The sequence below is a fragment of the Cebus imitator genome, unplaced genomic scaffold (genome assembly GCF_001604975.1).
Source record: "Cebus imitator isolate Cc_AM_T3 unplaced genomic scaffold, Cebus_imitator-1.0 Scaffold794, whole genome shotgun sequence".
Classification (NCBI taxonomy): Eukaryota; Metazoa; Chordata; class Mammalia; order Primates; family Cebidae; genus Cebus; species Cebus imitator.
In genome coordinates, this window is record NW_016108109.1 from 569,564 (window position 1) to 578,315 (window position 8,752).

The window sequence follows — 8,752 nt, forward strand, 5'->3', positions numbered from 1 at the left end:
CAGGTAGGAAGAGCCCCGCTCAGGTAGGAAGAGCCCTCTGGTCTCTGCCACACTCAGCTCTCTAGTGCTCAGTCTGTGAAACGGGGGCAAAGGCACCTCCGGATGTGCTCAGTGGGCTGGGGGCAAAGGCGGTGTGAAAGCGCGTTGGGAACCCTGGCCAGCACCCATAGACAGAAGGTGCTGTGCTGGGGGCCTACAACATCCCAGCCTTTCATGGTGGAACTCTCGGGTGCCTTTTCTTCTTACAGTTGGTATGTTGGCTCCGGCCTCAAGATCACCATATCCCTCACAAGAGTTAGAGCCTTTGTGATTTTTTTCCATTAAAAAAAAAAAAATCCTTAGTTTAGGTGTGTGGCCTGTTTGCTTACACATCTTCAAGATCAGCTGTCTTTGCAGTTTAAGTTCAGTGATGCTTGGGACTGTGGTACCACCCCTGGCAGCCCTCAGCTCTGCCCCAGGTTGTCTGGTGAAGCCGCTGGGCTCCGGTCACACTGGCCTGACATCTCTCAGCATCCCCCGACCCCCACTGAGACTCTGACTCCTTCTGCCTTGGGCCTTCACATGCTGCCTCCAGCTTGCACACTCCTCCCTCCCCCAGGGTAATTCCCTGCAACCTTTCACATGCAGTTGTAGAGTCTCTGCCAGGGATACATGCCAGCCCCGGGGCAGGGGCTGCAAGGACATGCCCTGCAGACCTCCCTTCACAGCTCGCATTGTCATGGGATGGATCTGTGAACTTCTGCCACCCAGCTTGGGGAGGTGGTGTCAAGAACCAGGCTGGGCTCTGCTTCCCTCACCTTATCCCCAGTGTCCAGAACAGGGCTGGACACCCTGGAGGTGCTCTCTGCATAGACAGACAAATGCCTCTTTCCAGGGAGGGAGCTGGCCTGTGTTCCCCTGGCTCTGACAGCTGGGACTCCATGGACTCAAGGCTGCTTGGCCAGGCCACTGGGAATGACAGGTGACACCTATGGAGCACTACTAGGGGGCTGCCACCCCTCTGAGCACTTTGTATGTATTAACTTTTATATTCTCCCCACTTACCTACCATAGAGATACTATCATTAGTCCTATTTTTTAAAACTTCGAAATAATTTCAAACTTGAAAAAATATTGCAAAAAATGGTCCAAAAAATTCCTGCCACACCTGTTGACGTCTTACAAACGTGGCACAATGATCAAAAAACCAGGACGCTGACAGTGATACGACACTGTTGATAATCCATAGATGAGTTTTCCGGCCAACCTCCGTTTTCTGCTCCAGGATCTACTACAGGACCACTTTGCGCTCGTGGTCCTGTCTCCTTAGATTGGAGGGTTCTAAGGAGAACATTCCATCTGTCCTTGTCTTTCATGACCTTTGCACTTCTGAAGAGTCCTGGTCAGTTATTTCATGGAAATGCCTCTTAATGTTGACTTGTCTGTTTCCTCATGTTGAAATTCAGATGAAATTCCTCATGTTGAAATTTAGATTTCTTTTGGGCAAGAAAACTACAGAAGGGAAGCCATACCTTACTCAATGCATTGCATCAGGAGCTAGTTGATGTTGCATTAATCCCATTTTTAAGATGAATAAACTGCAGTACTGAAAAGTCACAAAACAGATTTAGAATGCAGCTAACAGTTCACATCTGTTGAGCACTTGCCCATGCAACTGGGGAAGAGATAGATGGGTAATGTATTTAGCCACTTCTACCCCTGGGGCACAGCGAGTGGATCCCCAACTCAGCAGTCAGCAGGAGAGGGAAAGGATGAGGACACAGGGTGGTAGATGGGAGCAGCCAGGGTGAAGGACAGAGCCAGCTCCTGCAGCCTCCAGGGAGGGGACTGGACCCACAGAGGCAGCACTGGGCCGCTGTGGTGCCTCTGACCCAGGCAGATAGGCGCAGAGCCCGGTATAGGGGCCGGACCAGACTAAACAAGGCGCAACCTGGGCTCTGGTTTGGGTAAATCCTCAGCCCCAAGGCTGAGGTTGGTGATAGCAGGGGCACAACTGGGGCTTTGCGGGGGGAGCTGGGCTTGCTCTGCAGACCACACTGCAGGATCGCCCCCACCAGCCCTCTCCACTGAGCTCTGCTCATGAGGGTGTTGGGCGGGTGGGGGAGGGGAAGGAGGCAAAGGAGGATGGGGCCCTGGACCCCCCCAGTGTCCCCTTCAAGGCTTCCCCAGCCCAAGCTAGTCATGGGGTTGGAGGGATGAAGGACAGAGTGACCACAGCTGCCCAGCATTAGGTAAATGTGCATTTTAATATAGGTTGCCCACTGCCCTCCCCAGCCTGTTCCCCTGACCACCTGCCACCTGTCTTTGGCTCACCTCGGGGATCCCCATGTGGTACCTGCTCTCCCTCTGTCCAGCCTGTGTTCTCTTCCTGCCTCACACTCTTCATCTTTTTGAGTCCTTCTCTGGGATTCAATCCATGAGACCAACATAATCATATGAATGAAAGGTACACTCTCTCAAAAAACATTTTGACTTTATATATAACAGATATTTGCAATATATAAAGCAAAACATAGAATAACAGATATTTGCAATATATAAAGCAAAAACAAATGCAGGGGAAACTGACAAGTTCACAGAAATCAACCAGATCCAACAGACAAAAAGTAAGTAGAAAATGACAGCAGTGGTTTGCTAATGAGCATAAGAAGTTTCCAGAGAAGCTTATTAAAAATGCAGGCTCTTAGCACTTTATGCGTCCTCCAGATCCAAATCTATATCTATGGGTGTGGTGTGAGAATTCACAGCTTTAATAAGCAGCCCAGGTGATTCTAATATACTCTGAGAATCACCGAGTTAAGTATTACAATTAACCGTGTGTGATTTAACAGATACATTGAGAACTTTGTACCAAAAAGAGAATGATTATTCTTTTGAAATATCAAAGAACATTCATAAAAATCATCTGGTAGGCCACAAACAAAAATCCTTAGAAACTTTCAAAACTCCAAAATTAAACCATCTTTATTTTTAGGCCATTTTTAATCATAAAGTAGCCAAATTAGAAACTAACACAAAACAACAGCAAAAAACAAAACTAGGTAAACAAAAACCATTTGCTTAAAATGTTTAGAAAAGCTCTCCTAAATAAAGAAGAAAGGCTGGGCATGGTGGCTCGAGCCTGTAATCCCAGCACCTTGGGAGGGCTAGGTGGGAGGGGATTGCTTCAGGCCAGGAGCTCAAGACCAGTCTGGGCAACATAGCAAGTCCCTGTCTCTACGAAAAAATTAAAAGATTAGCCAGGCATGGTGGTGCATGCCTGTAGACCCAACTGCTTGTGAGGCTGAGGCAAGAGAATCACTTGACCCCAGAAGGTTGAGGCTGCAGTGATCTGTGATCATGCCTTGCACTTCAGTCTGGGTGACAGAGCAGGACCCTGTCTTAAATAAAGAAACAAATATATAGCAGAGAGAGAGAGAAAAAAAAAACCCTAAAGTAATAAGCCAATTAAAAATAAATGGCTGGGCATCGTGGCTCACACCTGTAATCCCAGCACTTTAGGAGGCCAAGGCAGGTGGATTACCTTAATCAGGAGTTCGAGACTAGCCTGGCCAAGATGGTGAAACCTCATCTCTACTAAAAATACACACAGAAAAAAAAAATTAGCCAGGCATGGTGGCACATCCCTGTAATCCCAGCTACTTGGGAGGCTGAGGCACAAGAATCACTTGAGCCCAGGAGGTGGAGGTTGCAGTGAGCCAAGATTGTGCCACTGCACTCCAGCCTGGATGACAGAGTGAGACTTCATCTCCAAAAAAAAAAAGATTAACTTATTAATAGTGTTATTAGTATAATAACATTTAAGGTACCTATGGGATAAAATATATTATTTGGGGACACAAAAACAATGGTCAAAAAAAAAAAAAAAAAAAAAGAGACCGAAGCAGCCACATCTATCTTGTTTTTTATTTATACAGTATCATGTAGATTAATTTGCTCACTGATAAGCAAGAGAATAATGTGACAAAATAAATTTAATGCCATACTTAAAGTGGATGGCCAACATGTCAACAATACCGAAGGTTTAAGGAAAAATTGTCTCTTACCTGAAAAATGCAAGAGAAATCCAAAGATAAGCATTTCATAATCAAAGTAATTACCACATACATGGTAAAGACCCTTGCAGGCTTTTCATAATGTCATGTTTCTTCTGTGATATTTTTATTTGGCTGTTTTGTGCAGAGTTAGTCTATTCACCAAATAACCATCTATATTCATATTGTACATCATGCCATTTTTGAATTCATAGTAAAAAGCTTATGTTTTTGTGATTCTGTAGTAAAAAGAACCTTTTGCTGATGGCTGTTACCTTCTAAACAATGGAAGTAAAGGGAATTAAAATAGGAAAACTATGTCACAGTTGTCCCTGACCCAAACCACTTCCACACTTTTCACCATCCTTTTCAGCTATCCTTGACAGATATGTGCCAATCTCTTTTCTAGACAATTTCACCTTCAATACTGCTGAGAATCTGACCACTAATGACCATAATGAAACACGCTTTGGGGGAGAGACTGTTCATTTATTTTCATTCCCGTCAGTGCCTTCAGAGACCAGAGTTGCAATCACAGCTACTTACTATTTAATTCCCAGCCAAATTGATGATCAAATTGAAAAACAGAGGCAAGCGGTCTGATGTAGAATGCTTTTGTCTGAAGTGTCCTTATGGCATCATTATACTTGCATTAATCTTTAATCTGCAATTAAACAATCAGTTCCAGGTAAAAGATAGCTGCAAACAGATCCCCTGCTTGTGTCCTAGACAATGTATCTTAATGGGAGGTGTAGAGGAAGGGAGAGAGAGTAAGGTGTAATTAGGAGTAAATTCGTCAGGGATCCTGCTTCAGTAGGAGGTTATTTATGGAGCTGAAAGTTCCTCATGCAAAATAACTTTTGCATATTCAGATCTTCACTAAATAGCCTCCTTGTCTTACAGTGTGGGGGACTGCAGAATAACAAAACACAAATGCAAGTGTGAGAATGAGGGAAGAAAGCTTGGCCTGACTGATAAGTATTGGCAGAACTTGTAACCTGCCTTGCATCTGCAGCTTCCCAATTAAGGGGCCTGCTTTCCAGCTTCCACAGTTGCTTAATTGGAGATCGAGGCCTCCAGGCAGGCGTGAGCACCAGCATCATTATCAGGTAGTTTGTGGACTAAGTGCTCAGGCTTGTCAATTTCCTTTCTTTATCAGAGCTGTCAACAAAGTGTCCTTCTTGAAAGAGTGAAACACCTGGAGAAGAGGAGCTTTTCCTGAATACAACAAAGCTCAGAGTAGACCAAAGGTTTCAAGTGTTCCTGGAGTAGAAGCATGGGGAAGGCCTGTCTGCCTGGCAAAAACAAACATTCAAAGAGGGCTAAATCACCCAAAAGGTCCTCTGTTTCAGTTTTGAGTGGTCACCTAATTCAGCTTTTTTTTTTTTTTTTTTTTTTTTTTTTTTTTTTTTTTTTTTTTTTTTTTTTTTTTTTTGAGACAAAGTTTCGCTCTTGTTACTCAGGCTGGAGTGCAATGGCGCAACCTCTCTGCCTCCTGGGTTCAAGCAATTCTCCTGCCTCAGCCTCCTGAGTAGCTGGGACTACAGGCGCGCACCACCATGCCCAGATAATTTTTGTAGTTTTCTTTTCTTTCTTTTTTTTTTTGAGACGGAGTTTTGCTCTTGTTACCCAGGCTGAAGTGCAATGGCGCGATCTCGGCTCACCGCAACCTCCGCCTCCTGGGTTCAGGCAATTCTCCTGCCTCAGCCTCCTGAGTAGCTGGGACTACAGGCATGCACCACCATGCCCAGCTAATTTTTGTATTTTTAGTACTTTAACATTTTGGTTGTTCCTAGTACAAAAGCAGCTTTAGTCTAGTATGGTCCAGAGCAAGGGACGTGATGTTCAATTTCTTAGGTTCACAAACAATTACACTAGTTAGTAGTGAAATGCTTATGGGGAAGTTATTTCACTATTCTATGCCTCCATTTTCTAACTGTTAAAATGGAAATAGTGGCCGGGTGCGGTGGCTCACGCCTATAATCCCAGCACTTTGGGACGCCGAGGCGGGTGGATCACGAGGTTAAGAAATCGAGACCACCCTCGTCAACAAGGTGAAACCCGGTCTCTACTAAATATACAAAAATTAGCTGGGCATGGTGGTGCGAGCCTGTAGTCCAAGATACTCGGGAGGCTGAGGGAAGAGAATTGCTTGAACCCAGGAGGCGGAGGTTGCAGTGAGCCAAGATCGTGCCATTGCACTCCAGTCTGGGTAACAGCGAAATTCCGTCTCAAAAAAAAAAAAAAAATGGAAATAGTAGTACTACCATCTCATATGTTTATCAAGAAGACCACGAGTCAATATACATAAACTTCTTTGTGTGTGTGTGTGTGTGTGTTCCAACAAAACTTTATTTACAAAAACAGGAAGCAGGCACGTTTGGCCCTCAGATGTAATTTGCCCATCACTACCCTTAATGATACTCAGATGGCTTGGCTGCCTGAGGGGGTTGTGGCCCTGTCTGATCTTCTGTGAGATGGAAACCACTTCAGTCTCCTGCTGTGCTGACCCTGAACGGGGAGGGCACTGTGTTTGGAAGTTTCTGAGCAAGTGGTGACAGCAGAGGGCAGAATGTGAAGGCTGTGCTGGAAAAGGCTGAACCTTCCTCATAAGCAGCACGGACTGCTTTATTCCAGGTCAGGCCCAACTTTCCCACCCCCCCAGTCCCCCCCCACACACATGGTCCCTGGGTGGGCACTGTCCTTACTGGGTCCCTAGGAGCCCCTGCGTTGTGGCCTGACCACCAGCCCCTCTCTGGTGATGGCCCAGTTGTAGCTCTTCGGGAAGTCCAATGCTGCTTCCACGCGTGCCTCCAGGTTCTCTCGGGTGATGAAGTTTTTCGCCTCCTCCTGCAGCGGCAGCACTTCCCGCTCCTTGAGCTGCGCCCAGGTCCGCGCCTCTTCGGCCTTGCGAGCCTGCTCCTCCGCCTGCCACTGCTCCTGTTCCCCCGCCTCCTGCCGCAGCCTCGCTATCCGTAGCTAGTGCAGCCGCGGGTTCCCCGCCTGTTTCCAGGCCATCAGCTCGCGGTGCTCGTCGGCTTCCTCCATGGCCTTGCTCCGCCAGGACCCCAGCTCTGGCCTCGTGCGCCTTCCTCCGCACCTCGGACCCGAACTCCAACCTGAGGGCGTGCACGGTCTGGCGGTAGTGCTGGTAACGCTCCATCAGCACGAAGAACTCCGCAGGATCCACCGCGGGTGGCATGTTCACGCGCCCGATCTTGGATTTGGCTGGCGGGTCGTGGCGGGTCTTGCGGTCGCGCACCGGCAGCACCAGCGGGGCCCTGGGCCGGCAGGGAGCCCGCGCGCCCAGGCGGCTCAGCGCGCTAATACATAAACTTCTTAGAGCGACACCTGGTATTTTATGATATTAACATACAATCTGGTAAAAAGAAATGTCATGAGCCTAGGATCCTTCTTTTTAAAAACATTGACCTGGCCGGGCGCGGTGGCTCAAGCCTGTAATCCCAGCACTTTGGGAGGCCGAGGCGGGTGGATCACGAGGTCAAGAGATCAAGACCATCCTGGTCAACATGGTGAAACCCCGTCTCTACTAAAACTACAAAAAATCAGCTGGGCATGGTGGCGCGTGCCTGTAGTACCAGCTACTCAGGAGGCTGAGGCAGGAGAATTGCCTGAACCCAGGAGGCGGAGGTTGTGGCGAGCCGAGATCGCGCCATTGCACTCCAGCCTGGGCAACAAGAGCGAAACTCCGTCTCAAAAAAAAAAAATTGACCTTTTCTACAGTATATACGCAGATCAAACAGCACAGTGTACTCCACTTCATTAATATACACAATTATTGTAAATTAAAATTAAATTAATACAAAATTCTTTGAGCACTAAAAAAATTAAAAATACTTTCAGAGAAAATTACTTTTTAATTTATCTGAAGAGGTAAAATGTATCCTAACAAAAACATTTATCTATAAAAGTATATCTAGTTGTTTTGTCATAGTTGATTAACAAATAGTGCTGTATGATATGAAATATTCCAAATAGAATTGGTCTTTTTAATAAGCAATACCGAATAATATGGTTATTAAATTCATATACTTTTTATTGCTTGAACTGGCTTATTTATAGCATTTGGCACCCATCAATTACTTTGAAATTAATTAGAAATATAATTAACTATGGTAACAGAAAACGTAGTATATGAAAATACATCTTTAAAAACAGGAACCTCTATAAAGAATTTTTATTAAAGTAGCACATTTTATTTTAAATAGAGCATTATTCTTAGCATATTTTTTCAATGATTTTTGTTTACAATCACCCTAATAATTATAATAACTATGATTATTATTATATAGTTCATCATGGAGCCAAAGTAATTCCAACATGCATTCATTTATTCATACAACTATCTCTGAGTTTCTGTATAAAAATCATCACAATCATCATTAACATCATCAAATGGTGTATTCAAATTTATCAATATTTATCAAATGCCTAGAGTCTACAAAGCAATATTTTAAAGGAAAGGCAATAGATAGAATCATCCTCTCTGTCAAAGTAAAGAATAAATCCTTTTAAAGCTAAATTCAGCTACCCTAATATATTCTCAATGTGGCAACAGAAACAATTTACTCTGGAATAGACCTGCATTTCACATTTCTCCTTGACTTCACCTGTTATATGTGACAATAAATAGCAAGCAAAATAAACCGATAAATATTAAGGCCTTCAGCAAGAGTGAGTGAGAAGAAAAAGAACAT

General features: G+C 45.0%; 1 pseudogene across 1 annotated transcript; it reads right to left on the reverse strand.

Moving 5' to 3' along the window:
• Positions 1 to 6,368: 6,368 nt before the first annotated feature.
• On the reverse strand, positions 6,369 to 8,444 carry LOC119469722 (annotated as a pseudogene). Its single transcript, XR_005198557.1, has 2 exons — positions 8,396 to 8,444; positions 6,369 to 7,385 (listed from the first exon to the last, which is right to left on the reverse strand). The product of XR_005198557.1 is annotated as a 28S ribosomal protein S26, mitochondrial-like (transcript).
• Between the last annotated feature and the right edge of the window lie 308 nt (positions 8,445 to 8,752).